Raw genomic sequence first — 19,551 nt, 5'->3', positions numbered from 1 at the left:
TGTCATTAAAGTAAGAAGAAAAAGATTAACAAAAAAAGCAAGTCAAAATCAAAAGTGGGCTGGGCTGGGCCTGGAGCCCTGAGGAATTCCTTTATCCCTCCCTCAGCCTGGCAAGGCCCCAACCGCAGCCAGGCTCATATGTCACTTACGTCTCTGCTGGTTGTCACTCAGGCCTGGAGGCTGCCTGGCCTCAGTGGCTCTCTTTGGTGAGCTATGGTAAGTAATTGTAGAGACCCGAGTCTGGCTCCCATCTAAGCTGTGGCTTCCTGTTTGTTCAAACCCCACCTAGCAGTGGTCAAAATTCAAAGGAGGTAAACACTTGGCACCACTTGAACCCAGGAAGGCTTAAGCAAGAGCAGGTCTGCGCTGTCCCTTTTCCTACAAGAGTAGAAGGGCTTAAGGAAGGGCTCTCTGGGTTGGTGTAGGAAGTCAGCTCCAGCTGCATGCGGGGGTTGGGGCTCCACCTCTTTAGACCCCCCTTTCCTCAGCCTTTTTTTTTTTTGAGATAGAGTCTCACTTTGTCACCCTTGGCAGAGTGCCGTGCCATGGCCTCACAGCTCATAGCAACCTCAAACTCTTGGGTTCAAGTGATTCTCTTGCCTCAGCCTCCCAAGTAGCTGGGACTACAAGTACCTGTCACAAAGCCCAGCTATTTTTAGAGACGAGGTCTCTCTCTGGCTCAGGCTTGTCTTGAACCTGTGAGGTCAGGCAATCCACCTGCCTTGGTCTCCCAGAGTGCTAGGATTATAGGCATGAGCCACTGTGCCCAGCCTCCTCAGCCTTCAAATCAGAGAATCAAGCCCAGTGACCTCCAATGAGCTCCCAGTTCTGTGCTTTTTAATAAATCCCCAGGGTAGGGTGGCGCCTATGGCTCAAAGGGATAGGGGGCCGGCCCCATATGCCAGAGGTGGCGGGTTCAAACCAGAGCTGGTGCTGCAGGTACTTCCAGAGTGCCTATAGCAAGCTTTGCTCCATCCTGGAGAAATTGCAATGGGCCTGGAGTTAGCAGGTGGAGATAACAAGCAGTTGAAATCACAGGTGGAAAAGTCACATAGCCGCAGGTGAGGCAGATAAGGAGGTCCAGAGAAGAGGAGGGGCATGGTCAGCCTAGCTCATAGGAACGCCTGCCAGGTCGAAGGCATCGCCCACATTAGAGCCAAGGACAGCAAAGGCCTGATTGGCTAAAAATCCCAGGGACACAGTGCCCACTGTACAATGTGCTAAGTGTGTGTGACCCTCCTTCCATGCCTGTGACATGGGTTTGCTGCTCTCTCAGCTCTCAGGATCTGTGGAGATCTAATGAGAAAGTAGATATAAATGGAGTTTGTAGACTGTAAAGCTCTGACACAAAAACAGAGATGAGCACAACATCAGGAATGCACTGGAGGACACTTTAGGGTAGTAAACTGTATGGGACGTGAATTTTACCTGAGTAAGTTATTTATTTATTTATTTATTTTGTAGAGACAGAGTCTCACTGTACCGCCCTCCAGTAGGGTGCCGCGGCGTCACACGGCTCACAGCAACCTCCAACTCCTGGGCTTACGCGATTCTCTGGCCTCAGCCTCCCGGTAAGTTATTTTTTAAATGGAATTTATGAGTGTATTGATATGCCTTTGGACACTTTAGCAGGGCCTTAGGTGTTAAATAACTTTTTTTTTTTTGAGACAGATTCTCACCATGTCACCCTGGGTAGAGTGCCGTGGCATCACAGCTCACAGCAACCTCAAACTGTTGGGCTTCAGTGGTTCTCAACTTTCCTAACACCGTGGCCCTTTAATATAGTTCCTGTGGGTCGTGACCCACAGGTTGAGAACCGCTGGCAAGCGATTCTCTTGCCTCAGCCTCCCAAGTAGCTGGGATTACAGGCGCCTGCCACAACACCACCAGGATTACAGGCAAGAGTCACGGTGCCCGGCCTCAAAAACAATTTAAAATGGGCAAAGGGCACAAAGAGACATTTCTCGAAAGAAGATATGCAAGTGGTCAGTAAGCACATGAGAAGATACTGAACATCATTAGTCATTAGGGAAATGCAAATCAAAAGCACAATGAGATGCCACTTCACACCATTAGGCAGGCTACATTAAAAAGCAACAGAAAAAAAGAGTGGGCAAGGATGTGAAGAGATTGAGACCCATGTGCACTACTGGTTGGGACTGCAAATGGTGCAGCCGCTGTAGAAAGTAGTATGACAGTATCTCAAAAAATTAAACACAGAATTCACATGATCCAGCAATCGTGCTTCTGGGAATACACTCAAAAGAACTGAAATCAGGGACTGAACAGGTTTGTAACCTGTGCTCATAGCAGCGTTATTCACAGTAGTCGAAGGTGGAGGTAACCCCAGTGTGCACCAGTGGATGAATGGACAGATAGTCCTATACCTTCAACAAAAGCTGTGGCCTGGAAGCCCCTCTGCCCTCAATTCTCCAGACGGTTTGGTGCACAGTGTTGTCATCTTTGCCCTGTGCTGCTGCTGCTGAGCTGTTCCCTACAGGCAGCCCAGACAGTAGGACAGTCTCTCTCCTACTTGTCCTTCCGGACCTGGCTCAAACTGTACCTTCAGGGCAGCCCTTCTCTCCCTTAAGGTCCCCACTGCGAAGTGGGGCTCCTCTCTGGAACCCTCCACACTGAATCACAGCCACTTCATTCCCAGGTGCATATCTTGATCCAGTAACAAGTTCAACTCTCTGGGCGCAGCCTCTTATCTGTAGAATGGGGTGATAGCAATAGCAGCAACTTTGCAAAGGTGTCTGGGGATCCAGCATCACACAGACGGTGGTTAACTGTAAGGGTATGATCAGTGTTCCCCTCTACTGTCACTGTTCACAGGGATCGTTGGCAAGCACCTGTCCCCAGCTTGATGGTGAGTGGGGACCAGGCCAGCCTGACACACACACACCAGAGTGTGCAAGACTCACCCTCCCCAGGGCAAACACATGACACCTGCCCCTGGATGATTCTGCAGCATTCAGACGCACTTTACCACGTTACGCTGGTTCTCAAACATCTGAATTCTTTATTTCTCACAATATTTCCCAAGTTGGGGTTCTCCGTGCAATGATATATATCAAGCTTCAGCTTTTCTTGGGAAAATATAGTCACATATCTGCAAGAAAACAAAAACATGAGTCTGAATTAACAGTTTACTCCAAGAGCAGCATGTCTTCATGTTAGAAATCAGGCACAGACACTTCCAAATCCAACTCCACTCACACGAGCTGCATGACCCAGGAAGTCACTCAAACCCCTGAGCCTCAGTTTCCTCACTGCTTTGGGGAAGTTGACTGCATCTGCAATGTACTTGGTCCTATGATAATATCTAGGAACACAACAGAACAAAATAAAAATATACATCCCACCTCCAAAAAAAGAAAGAGCTCACAGTACAGACAATGAGGGTTCAGTGGAGAGAAGGAGGGAAGACTGCGGAGGAGACGGAGAAGCTGGCCCCGGCCCTGAGGGTGTTCAGTGGAGAGAAGGAGGGAAGACTGCGGAGGAGACGGAGAAGCTGGCCCCGGCCCTGAGGGTGTTCAGTGGAGAGAAGGAGGGAAGACTGCGGAGGAGACGGAGAAGCTGGCCTCGGCCCTGAGGGTGTTCAGTGGAGAGAAGGAGGGAAGACTGCGGAGGAGACGGAGAAGCTGGCCTCGGCCCTGAGGGGAGACTTAAGCAGGAGGAGAAACACAGAAAAGCAACCAAGAGGACTCAGGCCTGGGGGGGGAAGCAGGAAAGCGAATGTGGATTACTGTAGGCTGCACAAGGGAGGAGAAAGGGGGGGTGCAGAGGGAGGAAGGGCCGAGTGACAGAAGCAACAGGACAGGTGGGGACAGGGTGGGGGCAAGGAGGCCCCAGGTCCCTTCTCCCTGACCCCACAGATGCGCCTGGGCTTCCATAGTCCCCCAGTGTTGACCAGTGTCCTCTAGTGACTTGTTGGCCTATTCTCCCATGGTCTGAACCCCCCAGTGGGCTCTCACTCACAGGGAGCACCTACAGGGGCACTGGTGGGTGGGGGAGGGCGCAGGGCAGGCAAAGTGCCTAGGACAGGTCGGCCTCAGCAGGTGAGTATCCACATGGGGACATCATACAGGTTGCGTGTGTGAGTGTGTGTGAATGTCTGTGTGTATGTGTGTGAATGTGTGTGCGGTCACGCTTAGGTCTTAGCCTGTTTCCTCCCTCCCCTTCATCAGGAAAGGGATGGGGGACTGTGCAGAAAGACAGAAAGCCCCAGCATGGCCATGATAGAGACGGTGCTGCAGGGTCCGCATAGTGGGTCTTGTGACACCATCCAAAGAGAAAGTGGAAATGCAATGGTGTCCCAGAAAAGGGCACAGGGGCCCTGAGCGTTTCAGCTAACCCTGCCACAGGAAGGGCCACCTTGACAGATGTCCCTGACCGGCTTGGGCAGCCCCCTGTGCTCTAACTAGCTATAGCCATGTTTGTTAAAAGCTGTCACACTTTAAAACAGTACAGAACTAAGATGAAGACGTCAATCGCATGGCCTGCCCAGAGACAGCACAACATCTACCGCTGGGCTCCGTGGTGACAGCGCTGCCTCTGAGTTCAGTATCTTTCTGGGTCTTGAAAGGTGCAAATGGTGTCACTCAACACCGGCCATGAGAGCCTCATGTGGAAAGTTTCCATACATACCTGGGGCCAGGCCTCCCCCCAGCTGCTGGTCAGGGGGTCTGGACCCCCCCAGACTCACCACCACTGAGCCAATGCTGTATTTTCTCATCTGTAAAACAAAAGTAATATTACTTCCCTCCTAATAAGAAACACATTCAGCTCTCCTCAGCAAACATCTGTGAAGCACACACTCCTGTGCTTAACAGGGCCAAATGCGCATGGCTGGGTTAAAAGCTATACTGACCTGGGCCTGCTCAGTGCCAACTGGCTGGGTGACCCTGGACCCCTCGCTTTAACCCTCAGACTAGCACAGAGTATAGGTGTACCCTGACTATCTGATGAATAAAAGAACAGAGATAAGATTCCACTGCCCATTGATCGTGGCTACAGTGGGGTGTCCATCATCAGGGACTTACCAACCTTATACTGAGTAAAAGTGTAAAACAGGCCAGGCACAGTGGCTCACACCTGTAATCCCAGCACTTTGGGAGGTGAACGTAGGTCACTTGAGGCCACAAGTGTGAGACCAGCCTGGGCAATTCAGTGAGGCCCCATCTGTATAAACAATACATAAAATGAGCCAGGATGATGCAGCATGCCTGCAGTCCCAGCTACTCAGGAGGCTGAGGCGGGAGAATCACTTGAGTCCAACAGTTGGAGGTTGTGAGCTGTGATCAGTCATACCACTGCCCTCTAATATGGGCAACAGAGCAAGACACACACCCAAACACAAAGTACAGAAGCAGAGAAAGCCCACATAAGTAGAAAACTATTAAGAAGATCAATCAGATGGCACCCACCAAGTGGTGTCAGATCCCTGGGGTGCGAGTGGCAGCCATCCTGTCTGCATTCTGTCCTTTCAGCTGGTGGGGCTGGGGTGCTCATGCCAAAGTGACTAGACAAGGTGTTTGTAAATATGAAATTTTTTAATCAGAAAAAAGAGCAAGTCAGCGGTTTCATCTATTTCTGAAACAATGTTGTGTCTAAAACAAAACAGTAGCCAAGAAGACATTGTCCCAACTTTAGATACAAAGCAACTATCCTGGACCCCAGCCCCGGAGAAAATGGACTGGCTCTGGAGAAAAAAGGTGAAGGAAGGACAGCAAGGGCCCCACGGGAGCTCCTCCATGGCCTCCGTGGCCGCTGAGTGGCTCGATGGCCAGATGGCTGAGAAGGGCCATTGACACAGCGGTCCCTGCTCCCACAACGCCCGCTCTGGGATGCACTGACCCTAAGAAGGGTCTTGCTTGAAGAAAATTCTAGGAAGCAGGGGCTGAGGAAGGACCTCAGAAACCTCTTGCTTTACTGGCAGGAGCTGCAGACAGCTGTGGCCTGCTGTGCAGCCGGGTCAGCTTGGGGGTCAGAGCTGCACGTCTGGGCAGCCACACTCATTCTCAACACTGTCATCCTCCTTGGTGTGAAGAAAGACAGGAAGCTGTGGTCTGGCTGCTGCTGTGCACTCGATCAGGGAGGAAGAGGACAGATATGAGAACTATCTTAACCCATCCGCACTGGGAATCAAGACAAATTATTTTTAAAATAGACAACTAACAGTAAATGGGCTGAAAGGGGGAAGTCAGGTACCAGCGTTGCTCACCAGGGCCCAAGAGGGAAGCTGGGACTTGCCAAGGTCATTCAAAGTCATTCTCTGCACCTGTTCCTCCCCCAGGCCCTGCTCCTCCAGAAAGCCCTGTCTCCCGCTCCCTACTTCCTCCTCTGGGGATGGGGTGCCCCTGCCTCCCACCCCTCCCAGAGCCCTCCTCGGGGACCTCTGAGCACACTGTCCTCTGTGCCTCTCTTCAGCCCTGCCCACGGCCTCCAACTGATAACTAGTGGCACCCCTGCCCTGGGACCCCGGCCGCACTCCCACTCCAGAGCCCGGCCCCTCCCACAGGGCAAGTCCCCTGAGGTGGCGGCAGAAAGGGCACTGGCAGGAGAACGTGGACGAGCCCCTGCACCACTCTTCACACGAAAACCGCAAGAGGCTGTGCTGCAGGGGAAGTGGGTGACAGGTAGGCCCACTGTTGGGCCAGCGGTGCAAGGTCCCCTGCTCCCCGCCTCAGGCTCTCCTGTCCTCAGGACCCGCAAGGCCAGGCAAGGACAGTAGTGGTGAGGGCTGGCAGTAGCGATGGCGGCAGGGCCTGCAGGGACAGCAGTGGTGAGGCTGCTGACTGCTCACCTGCTGGGTGCTTTGCATTTACACAAATATCCTCTTATCCATCTTCTCTAAAACCCCATGAGACTGCATCACCCTGTGTCCCAGGCAGAGCACCTGAGGCTCAGCCAGGTCAGCTGCCAGCAGAGAGCCAGAGCCAGGTGTGCACCAGAAAGGCTGAGGAGCTGCTCTTCAGGCGCTGGCCCGAATGGGCCCTTCCATTCCCAGCCCATTGTCCCCTCTGTGGGTGGGTGACAACACCTCCTCTGCTGTGATCTGACCATCAGGAGGGATTTTAGGACCATCAGGTCACTCTTGTCAACTCTGCACCCCCTGCCCAGGGCTCAGTACAAAGCTGCTCCCTCTGGTTGACACTGCGCTTTGTGTTATGACCCAGCCCCACAAGCCCCACATGTGGTGGATGTTGGCACAGATGCCAGGTGGCCAGTGGCCTCCCTGTCTTTCCACCCAGGGCAGAGACCCCAGCGGGGTCCTGAATGCACTGTCCAGAGAGGGACTTTGGGTGGGTAAATGTCTGACAGGGTTCAGGAGTCCAGAGTTGCATGCAAGGTCGACTGGAGAAGCCACCTCCCCCGCAGCCTTGATCAGAAAAAAAGATAAGGGGAACATATCCTCTGAGGGCTAGTAAAGCCCCTGCCTCAGGAGACTGCGCGGGCCCCATCTGGGAGAGGGCACTCTTTCCCCTCACCCCACTGGGAGAGGGCACAGTCCCCCAGAGGGGGCTGGCTCTGGGAGGGTGATGCTGGGCCTCCTCCATTGACACCTTCCAGCCCTGGGCCCAGCTCAAGTCAGAGCCCTGAGCTCCCCCTCCCTGCTGTCATCCTCTTCCTCCTCCAAGCTCAAAGCCAGGTAAGGGAGAGCAGAGGGCTGGAGGCCCAGCCACTGCCCAACGCTGTCACTTCTCTCCCACCTGGCCACAGAGAAGCCACCAGCACCCACCATCCTAGTGTCTGGGAGAAGGGCACTGGGGGAGGGAGAGTCAGAGAGAATGTCCGTGGTGGGTGCAGGGGAGGGGGTCCCCCAGGACCTGTGTCACCCCCGATTCCCTGTTCAACCCTGACCCACTGAGATGGCATTTTTTAGGACCTGACACCCTTCAAATAACTCCACGTGGTCTTTGGTCTTTGTGGAGCACCAGGAAAAGGAAGGGGCCACTCCTACTTCCCCAGCAGCTAGGATTCTCTGGCCAGAGGGAGGGGTGCAGCTGGGAGCTGGGTGAGTGTGGCTGGGGGGAGTTCAGATGGGGGATGTGACATCAGCCATAGATGAATTCAGTCAAATTATCCGGAAAAGCCTGGTGGGCAGAGTTGGCTAAGGGTGGATTTGTTTAAAAACAACAAAGGCTCTGGGTGGCCTGAAACCCAGCCCTGCCCTACCCTGCCCTGGGCTCAGATGGGCAGTTTCTGTTCCAGAGGCTCTGTCCCTTTCCCAGTGGGAGCAGATCCGGGAGAAGGGGTGACAGCTTGCACCCGTGTCACTGGACCCAGAGCAGCTCCTGGGTTCTGACTTGGGCCTTGGCCCCTGGCCTGGAGTGAGTACCATCAATGAATTCAGTTGTTGGTGGAACCAACTCCCCTCCACCCTATGCACACCCGGCCTCTCAGGCAGCTCCCGCAAGCTGGACCAGGGTCCCACTCTGCTTTGCCATCACCTGCCCCAGCCCCAGACTGGGGAACCAAATCTCTGTGCTCAGGGACAAGGAGGCCAGGGGTCAGACCAGCCTCTAAAATGATTCCTGGGCCCTGGTGTCTCCCACCCTCTTCTGGGACCCCAGCCCGGATCCTCCTTCCCCCAAACTGCCCCCTGCAGAGGCCCCACTTCAGCCACAGCTGTGTCCTGGGCTGACTGAAGCAGGCCTGGCCACCTCTGCTCGCTTACCATGCAGCCAGACTCAGCCCACACATGCTGCTGGGTACCAGTAACCACCCCAGTCCCAGCCTCCCGAGTAGCTGGGACTCCAGGTGACTGCCGCAACGCCTGGCTTTTTTTGTTGTTGTTGTTGCAGTTGCCTCTGCTGTTTTAGCTGGCCGGGGCCGGGTTTGAACCCGCCACCCTCGACATTACAGTTTTATACATTTAAGTTCAAAGTTAAGACCCTGTTAATCCTTATCTTAAACAATAATCCATGACTCGTAAACAATAAGCAACATTCTAATTTAAAAATAATCTCCTGGCTCGGCACCTGTAGCTCAAGCGAGTAGGGTGCCAGCCACATATACCTATACCAGAGCTGGCGTATTTGAATCTAGTCCAGGCCTGCCAAACGATGATGACAACTACAACCAAAAAAAAAAAAAAGCTGGGCCTTGTGGGAGGCGCCTGTAGTCCCAGCTACTTGGGAGACTGAGGCAAGAGAATCGCTTAAGCCCAAGAGTTGAAGGTTGCTGTGAGCTGTGACACCACAGGACTCTACCCAAGGTGACAGCTTGAGACTCTGTCTCAAAAAAAATAAGGGTGGTGCTTGTGGCTCAGAGGAATAGGGCGCTGGCCCCATATACCAGAGGTGGTAGGTTCAAACCCGGCCCCAGTCAAAAACTGCAAAAAATAAAATTAAATAAAAATAAATAAATAAAAGTAATCTCCTAAATCAATCCACCTAAACTACTCTAGCTAGGCATCTTTAGGTTGGGAGCTAAATTTATAAAACAGAAAGAACGGGAGACGGGTGAGGGTCAGGCAGGACCCAAAGCAGCCAGACCCGCTGTGTCATGTCGCCTGACAGACTCTGTCTTACTCTCACTACTTGCGCTTTCATCACCCCCAGAATTTCAAAATGTAACCTTATTTGGAAAAAAGGTCTTTGCAAATGTAATTAGCTAGGTTAAAATGAGGTCATCGTGCATCTGGGTGGGCCCTAAGTCCCAAGGAGACACCCGAGACTCCCTGCAGGGAGGCCCTGTGGAGGCGGAGACAGACTAGGAGACACACAAGCCGAGGAGCCCAGAGAGGCTGCAGCCACCAGCCAGACCCCAGCCTCAGAGGACGCGTGGCCCCGTCCACACCTTGACTTTGCACCCGCCCCCTTGATGCACCCATTGCTGTGATGGGGACTTGCCACACGGAGACAAGTGGGCCAGTGTCCTGCCCTCTGGGACCGTCCAGGGGGGCTGGGAAACCTGCTCCAGGCCACAGGCCAAGGTCCAGGGGGGAAGGTGCTGTTCCCACCTGCTTGCCCCCAGGTATGCTGGTGACTTGTTAAATGTGGGTGTTGCTCCTTCCTGCTTGGAGACACTTGGGTTCTGCAGTGACTGGCAGAGAAAAGCAGAGCTGGGAGCCAGCCTGGGTGACTTTCACGTGCTGCTGAGATTCTCTGGGTTGAAGAGCAGGTGAACGGCCAGTGTGAGTGAGGCACCTGTGTGGCCCTGGCACCCAGCAGCCGCCTGAGTCAGAGCCCCAAACAGAAATGGGGGTAGAATTTACAAAGGGGCCTCTATGGTTTTGTATTTACTATGGGGAATTTCTTACAATCACTATGGACCTATTTTTGTTAAATTCTTTTTAAAGAAATGTAAATGAACTGCCTTCTCTTGTTGTAAAATCTGTAGACTAAAAATTACTTATGTAAAATACACTTTCCTTGAGTCTCTCTACCAGTCTATTTAATCCCCAAACTGATCAGAAAGGCTGTCCTTGTCCCCTCACTGGCAGCAGTCTGGTGATAGATGCGGAGTCCTGAGTTATCCCGAAAGCATGTTATTCTCACCCTATTTGGAGCGAGCACCTGCTCTCACTGCACCAGCATCTGCTATGAGACCCTGCAGTACTTGCCCAACACTCAACCCGTGCTTCTAATCTGAAGTAAACCACCAAGGGAAACAAAGGCCACAGGTGGGGACGCCCTGGGCCTCTTCACAATCTGCAAAACTTGCAGAGCTCTTTGGCTAACACTGGTGTCCAGAGAGGTATTTGCATATTAATAACAGCATCATGTGTTGGGTTTTAGACCCATCTGCACACCTGCACTTCTCACCACTTCTCATCTCACCACGCTTCCTGAGATGAGAACCAGCCTCCCATTTGTTGTGAGAGAACTGGGGCTCCCCCTGGTCAGCTCCTCACAGCAGGGATGAGAGCAGGTAATGCTTGCGGGTGCCCACATCACCATGGGGACTCTGGACATGCCTCCCCTGACCCTCCCAGATGCCCTCTGGGTCCCCATTAGTCCTATTTCAGAAAACTCAAGGCGGCAGAAATGTTCTGGAACCCTCAGAACGGCCCAGGACTCCCCTTGCCAGGCCATGTGGATCTGCCTCTCTGTGCTGACCAAAAAGAAGCCAGGCGCTGCTGGTCTCACCGTGGCTGGACCAAGGGTTGGATTCATGGCCCATGGGGCAACGTGGAGGCGGCAGTAGGACATTGGGCCTTGTGCCGTAATTCAGGACGTTGGCTCAGTTGATAAGCAGTTTCGTCTGTTTTTTTCTATAAGGATGGTAGAACCTCAGAGTTACCCCGTTCAACATGCTCACAATAGCACCTCGTCACCAACACATGAAGGACGAACAGAGCGGGGGATACACACGGACAGGACACGCTGCACGGCACGGGGACAGAGCGGGGACACACCCGGACAGGACACGCTGCACGGGGACAGAGCGGGGACACACACGGACAGGACACGCTGCACGGGGACAGAGTGTGGGACACACACGTACAGGACACGCTGCACGGGGACAGAGCGGGGACACACACGGACAGGACACACTGTACGGGGACAGAGCGGGGACACACACGGACAGGACACGCTGCACGGGGACAGAGCAGGGACACACACGGACAGGACACGCTGCACGGGGACAGAGCGGGGACACACACGTACAGAACATGTTGCACGGGGACAGAGCGGGGACACACACGGACAGGACACGCTGCACGGGGACAGAGTGTGGGACACACACGGACAGGACACGCTGCACGGGGACAGAGTGTGGGACACACACGGACAGGACACGCTGCACGGGGACAGAGTGTGGGACACACACGGACAGGACACGCTGCACGGGGACAGAGCGGGGACACACACGGACAGAACACGCTGCACGGGGACAGAGCAGGGACACACACGGACAGGACACGCTGCACGGGGACAGAGCGGGGACACACACGGACAGGACACGCTGCACGGGGACAGAGCGGGGACACACACGGACAGGACACGCTGCACGGGGACAGAGCGGGGACACACACGTACAGGACACGCTGCACGGGGACAGAGCGGGGACACACACGTACAGAACATGTTGCACAGGGACAGAGCGGGGACACACACGTACAGGACACGCTGCACGGGGACAGAGTGTGGGACACACACGGACAGGACACGCTGCACGGGGACAGAGTGTGGGACACACACAGACAGGACACGCTGCACGGGGACAGAGTGTGGGACGCACACGGACAGGACACGCTGCACGGGGACAGAGCGGGGACACACACGGACAGAACACGTTGCACGGGGACAGAGCGGGGACACACAGGGACAGGACACGCTGCACGGGGACAAAGCGGGGACACACACGGACAGAACACGTTGCACGGGGACAGAGCAGGGACACACACGGACAGGGCACGCTGCACGGGGACAGAGTGTGGGACACACATGGACAGGACACGCTGCACGGGGACAGAGCGGGGACACACACGGACAGAACACGTTGCACGGGGACAGAGCGGGGACACACACGGACAGGACACGTTGCACGGGGACAGAGCGGGGACACACACGGACAGGACACGCTGCACGGGGACAGAGCGGGGACACACACGGACAGAACACGTTGCACGGGGACAGAGCGGGGACACACACGGACAGGACACGCTGCACGGGGACAGAGTGTGGGACACACACGGACAGGACACGCTGCACGGGGACAGAGTGTGGACCCACACGTACAGAACACGCTGCACGGGGACAGAGCGGGGACACACATGGACAGGACACGCTGCACGGGGACAGAGTGTGGGACACACACGGACAGGACACGCTGCACGGGGACAGAGCGGGGACACACACGGACAGGACACGCTGTACGGGGACAGAGTGTGGGACACACACGGACAAGACACGCTGCACGGGGACAGAATGTGGGACACACACGGACAGAACACATTGCACGGGGACAGAGCGGGGACACACAGGAGGGACACGCTGCACGGGGACAGAGCGGGGACACACACGGACAGGACACGCTGTACGGGGACAGAGCGGGGACACACACGTACAGGACACGCTGCACGGGGACAGAGCGGGGACACACACGTACAGAACATGTTGCACAGGGACAGAGCGGGGACACACACGTACAGGACACGCTGCACGGGGACAGAGTGTGGGACACACACGGACAGGACACGCTGCACGGGGACAGAGTGTGGGACACACACAGACAGGACACGCTGCACGGGGACAGAGTGTGGGACGCACACGGACAGGACACGCTGCACGGGGACAGAGCGGGGACACACACGGACAGAACACGTTGCACGGGGACAGAGCGGGGACACACAGGGACAGGACACGCTGCACGGGGACAAAGCGGGGACACACACGGACAGAACACGTTGCACGGGGACAGAGCAGGGACACACACGGACAGGGCACGCTGCACGGGGACAGAGTGTGGGACACACATGGACAGGACACGCTGCACGGGGACAGAGCGGGGACACACACGGACAGAACACGTTGCACGGGGACAGAGCGGGGACACACATGGACAGGACACGTTGCACGGGGACAGAGCGGGGACACACACGGACAGGACACGCTGCACGGGGACAGAGCGGGGACACACACGGACAGAACACGTTGCACGGGGACAGAGCGGGGACACACACGGACAGGACACGCTGCACGGGGACAGAGTGTGGGACACACACGGACAGGACACGCTGCACGGGGACAGAGTGTGGACCCACACGTACAGAACACGCTGCACGGGGACAGAGCGGGGACACACATGGACAGGACACGCTGCACGGGGACAGAGTGTGGGACACACACAGACAGGACACGCTGCACGGGGACAGAGTGTGGGACACACACGGACAGGACACGCTGCACGGGGACAGAGCGGGGACACACACGGACAGGACACGCTGTACGGGGACAGAGTGTGGGACACACACGGACAAGACACGCTGCACGGGGACAGAATGTGGGACACACACGGACAGAACACATTGCACGGGGACAGAGCGGGGACACACAGGAGGGACACGCTGCACGGGGACAGAGCGTGGGACACACTGCATGGGGTTATTGCTCAGTCGCAAAAAGGAAGGTAATTCAAACAGGCAGCAACATGGATGAGCTGGAGGATGTTATGCCTCGTGAAAAAGGCCCGTCCGGAGTGAAAAATGCTGTGTTACTCCACTTGTGGAGTCTGGGGTCCCTAGAGGTGTCAAGTTCATAGAGACAGAGTAGAATGCTGGTCACCAGGCCCAGGGAGGTAGAGGGGCCAGACAGAGAAGTGGCTGGTCAAGTGGCCGGTCAGGCAGGTCAGGTCGATCAGGTGGTCAGTCTGGTGGCTGGTCTGGTAGACAGAGTCACAGGGGAGTCGCTCAGGAAGGCGACAAGATGGTAGAAGACAAAGTGGGAACAGAAATCGATCAAGAAGCGGGGGCCACAAACAGAGTTTTGATTGAGTATTGGATAGTTAATCTACCAGTGTGAGCTTGCCTATTTCTGCCTAATCATGTACGTTATCCACCAAAAATTAAGTCATCATAGTTGAGGTATGTGTATGCTATTTGCAAAGAAGTTGGTCGTATTTTTTTAAAAAGTATTTCACAAGATTGGTTGTAAACGAATCTACTTATCCAGTTATACCTTTGAATAAAAAAACCTTTTATTGTCAAAAAAAAAAAGTTTATGGAAATGGTGTTTCACTTTGGGAGGAAGAGAAATTCTGGAGAAGGGCGGTGATGATGGCTGAGCAGTATTATGGGTGTGCTTAGACCACCCAACTGTGCACTTAAAAATGTCGGCGCCCATAGCTCAGTGAGTATGGCGCCAGCTACATACATTGAAGCTGGCGGGTTGAAGCCCCGCCCAGGCCTGCTAAAAAACAATAACAACTGCAACCAGAAAATAGCCAGGCACTGTGGCGGGTGCCTGTAGTCCCAGCTACTTGGGAGGCTGAGGCAAGAGAATCACTTAAGCCTAAGAGTTTGTGAGCTGTGACACCATGACACTCTACCTAGTGAGACTCTGTCCCAAAAAAAAAAAAAAAAGTCAAATTGTAGGTGTATTTTATCACAGTAAGAAAGCAGCGCCTGGTGGCTGGACGCAGTGGCTCACGCCTGTAATCCTAGCACTCTGGGAGGCTGAGACAGGTAGATGGCCCGAGCTCACAGTTTCAACCAGCCTGAGCAAGAGTGAGACCCCTTCTCTAAAAAAAAAAAAATAGCAGGGCATTGTGGTGGGAGCCTACAGTCCCAGCTAATTGGGAGGCTGAGGCACGAGAATCACATTAGCCCAAGAGTTTGAGGTTGCTGTGATGCTAGGGTACTCTACTGAGAGTGACAAGTGAGAATCTGTCTCCAAAAGAAAGAAAGAAAGCAGCTCCAGCACCTTGGAACAGCAAGACCATCCACAGCCCCTCCCTCCCTCCTGCTGACCCGGGGTGGGGGGAGGGGGGGTTACTGGAGGAGATTCCAGGGTCCCAGGCAGCCCATGGCCCAAGCACTGCCATCTCTCCTTACTGGTAGGCACCTCCCAGAGAGCCACACAGCCAAGGACAAAGGTGGGTTTGTCCCCCAAAGCCCACTAAAGGGGAGCAGAAGGCCCAGCAGCATCTCTGTCCTCAGACATGTTCCTTGGCTGCCCTGAGGTCACTGAGGAGGGGCTCTCAGCACACCCCACCTCACCGTCATTCAACTAATTTTTATTGCCCAAGAAATGCATGCTCATTGTTGAAAAAGTAGAAAATACAGAGAAAAATTAGCCAGATGTGGAGATGGGCACCTGTAGTCACAGCTACTTGAGAGGCTGACACAGGAGGATCCTTAGAGCTGGCAGAGAGTGGGGAGATTGTAGGGCCACAGGGAGTCAGGGCCACATGGCCACGAGGCCTCCACCCCTATGGCCACAGTCCCTAGCTGGGACCCTGGGGCCTCCTGTCAGCCTCAGAGGGACTCCATGCACAGACACTAGTCACCTGCCTCCCAGTCCCCCTGCTGGGTCATCCTCCCCACCCCCAGGACTAGTACAGGGCAGGTGCCGAGGACACAGGAGGGCAGTGGGGCTCCCCAAGAATTGGGAATCAACAGTCCTCTGCATGTCAAGCACAAAATCAAGTCAGTGCTGGGCAAGTTCCACATCGCGCAGCGTCCCTGAGCCCCTGAAGCCTTTTCCTCCCTCATACTCTGCTGAAAATGCCCTCAGGCAGCCAAGCTGGGCTGGAGCGGGGAGACTTCACTGAGGAGTCACTGAGGAGGGGCCCTCAGCCCCTAAGCTAGGCTTGGGTCCTGGAGAGTGAATAGGAGTTTCCCAGGCGATTTAAGTAGAGAGAGGAGACTTTGGAAAGAAAAACAGTCAGCTCATTCCTCAAAATGTGGTCCAGCAGCGTGGCCTCACCTGGGACCTGCTGCAGCCTCAGCTGGTCTGTGGTCACTGAATGCAGCTGTCATGGGCACCTGTGAGGCCCCGGCGAGGGACTGGCACCCAGACGCAGACACACTTTGGACCCTGCAGAGGCCCAGCTGGGCAGGATGGGGACAGGGCTGTGGGAGCAGGTGGTGCTGCTCCAGATCTCAGTGGGGACAGCGGGGAGGAGGGTGAGGCTCAGCAACCCAGGCGGAGGCATGGGAGTGAGCAGGCCTGACTTGTTCTGGGTCCTCCAGATGGGACAACCTGATGACAGGTGGGCTGGGACATGAGGGAAGCTGGGCAGGGTGACATGCAGACCCTGTGGCCCAGAGGCTGTGTGGCCCCACTCCCAGGGGCAATGGGAGCCCCCGCAGGAGCCTGGGAAGGAGCATCACTGCTGAGCAGAGATGGGCCTGGGAGGTGTGTAGACAGGTGAGGCCTGTCTGGAACCCCAGAACAGCCTCGCTCCAAGCAAGGCAGGGGTTACCTCTCTTAGATTGGGTTCCCTAGAAGCCCACCTCAATACAGGATCCCAAAGCGAGCTGTTTATTTGGGAGGTGATCCCTGGGAGCAGCAGGAGGGCAGAGGGGAAGGCACAGGGAAGGGGAAAAGCTAACCGTGGGGAGGGGGGTTATGATATGGTGACCAACCACCCTGCTTTGCCTGGAGTGAAGTTTTTGGGACCTGGGAATTTAGATGCTGAAATGAGACAAGCCTAGACCAACCAGGACAGCTGGTCTCCTGGCTCATAGCAAAGCTCTCAGAGAGATGGTACAGAGACGGCCAGGGCTGCCCACCCAAGGGGCAAGGGAGCTGGGGCATTTATACCCCTGGCCCTGAGTCAAGAACAGCTCCTGGGCGTAGCCCCCTGGCATGTGCTCCTCTGGCCAGTGAAAGCCCGTGGTCAGAGCCTGGGGAGTGGCAGGAGAGGGAACGATACTTGTCACGGGACCTGGGGGGTCTGTCATTCCTGCCAGATCACAGCTTCCATGGAGCAGGACACAAGCTGTGAGACGTCACAGTTCTGGAACTGGGACTGGGCTCTACAAACCTCGTCCTGACACTATTCTGGGCCACCTATGTGGACAAACTATTTCATTAGGAGCATTTGGCAAAATCTATCTTAATCTTATTTTCTCCAACATCCAGATAATAGTTTCTTCCATTTTTAAAATAACTGTAGTGAATAAGCACATTGGTGACCACAATGTTTTTTCCAAAACAACTCTGTGAGGGGGGTTCGCTAGGCACGTCCATTATTCCTAAAGCCCATGTCCCCCTTTCCTCCTCATTAATAGAACCCTCATATTACAGGGGAGGGCAATGTGCTCAGCTAAAAGAGCATTTCCCAGTCTTCCTTGAAAACAGTAGTGCATGAAGTGCCCTGGGATGAAGTTTCAGAAAGTTTTTATTCACTGCCGTCTTCCTTCTTTCTCCTTCCTGCTTGCTGGAGTGGGATGCAATGGCTGGCTGGCCATTAGCCTTTTTGCACCATGAGATGATGAGGATGGCAGAGCAGAAAGACAAATGTACAGGAGTCTCTGGTGACCACGGACTCTATACCAACTGGACTGTGTAGTTCCGGATTCTTTAATGTGAGACAGAAAGAAACTTTTATCTTGCATAAGCCATTGTTTTTGAGGCTTTCTGTTATGTAGTACCTAATCTAATCCTACTGGCTGCTGAAGGTATAATTCTTATCTCTACTTTATAAAAATTAATATTAAGCACCTGTTATGGGCCAGGCTCCAAGCTGGGATATTGATGTATACAGTGCAGTTTTATGATATAATAAGAAATATATATTTGGTCTCTGCCCTGGTTCCTGGTATGTAGCTCCTAAGACCCTTTGAATCTCCAGAGTGATAAGTGTTGTTTTAATGCTAATAAGATGACTGGAGTCTGGGAGGCCCTTTGACAGCCTCAGGAATGGGGGGCTGGTTGCTGGGGGAATAAACCATGTGACTAGGCAGTTGGAGTTTTTGGCCCCATCACTTCCAATCTTCCTGGAGGGGGAGGACGAAAGTTGGGTCCATCACCCAGGGCCAGCGACGTAATAGTTCATGCCCAAGTACTGCAGGCTTCTTCAACCCCTGAAACGACAGGGCTTGAGAGCTTCCAGGAGCTGAACGTGGGGAGGTCCACCTGGGAGGGCTTGGGAGCTCCACACCCTTCTGCTGCCTTGCCCTGCCCGTCCCTTGCATCTGGCTGTTCACCTGTGTCTTTTATAATAAATGAGCAGGTGAGTTTCCTGAGTTCTGTGAGCTGCTCTAGCAAACTGACTGAACTCGAGGAGGGCGTCGTGGGATCCCTGATTCACAGCCAGGGGTTAGAAGCAGAGGCCACAGTTCAGGGCTTGTGACCGGCATCTGAAGTAGGAGCCTCCTGTGACAGCCCTCACCCTGTGGGGTCTGACACTACCTCCCAGTAGACAGTGTCAGACCGAATTGGATTAGAGGACATGCAGCTGGTGTCTGCCAGAGGAGCAGTCACTTGCTGGTAGGAAGCAGTCCCCACATACGGTGTGGTTAATGCTCTGTGCTGAGCAGTGAGTGATGTGTGTGAAAACCGAAAAACAGTCTTTTCTTTCAGACACCGTCTTGTTAATTCTCACAGCAGCTCTGTGGGTTGGCGTCATTTTCCCACTTCACAGGGGAGGAGGCTGTGGATAAAATGCCCTGCCTAAGAAGGTGGCTACACCCCAACTACAGGTTCCCTGACTCTGGTGTCCTTCCTGCCAAGGCCCTGACACCCCAATAGAGCGCACACTTATCAGAGGAGACTCAGGCTTTCACAACGGGACAGCAGCGAGACAGACAGTCTGGGAGCAGGTGGAGAACGCTGCCTTCCCTAAAGCCCAGCGGGAGAGATGTCTGTTCAGGTGTTGTTTAAACTCTCTGAGACTAAGTTTCCTCTTCTGCAAAGTGCAGGGGTGGGTGGGGTGGGGCTGGTATTGGCCACCGAGGCCCCACCTAGCTCACCTCTAGGGTTCTAGCTGCCTCTCACCTGTTTTGTTTGTTTTTAAAGCAATTTCACAAAAGGGAAGCAAAGGATATAAACAAACATTTCTCAAAAGAAGACATACGCATGGCCAGCAGGTGAATGAAAAAAATGCTCATCCTCACTCTCAGCAGAGAAATGGAATCAAAACCACAAT

Source organism: Nycticebus coucang, chromosome 13 (genome assembly GCF_027406575.1).
Source record: "Nycticebus coucang isolate mNycCou1 chromosome 13, mNycCou1.pri, whole genome shotgun sequence".
Classification (NCBI taxonomy): domain Eukaryota; kingdom Metazoa; phylum Chordata; class Mammalia; order Primates; family Lorisidae; genus Nycticebus; species Nycticebus coucang.
This window is presented reverse-complemented; position numbering follows the sequence as displayed.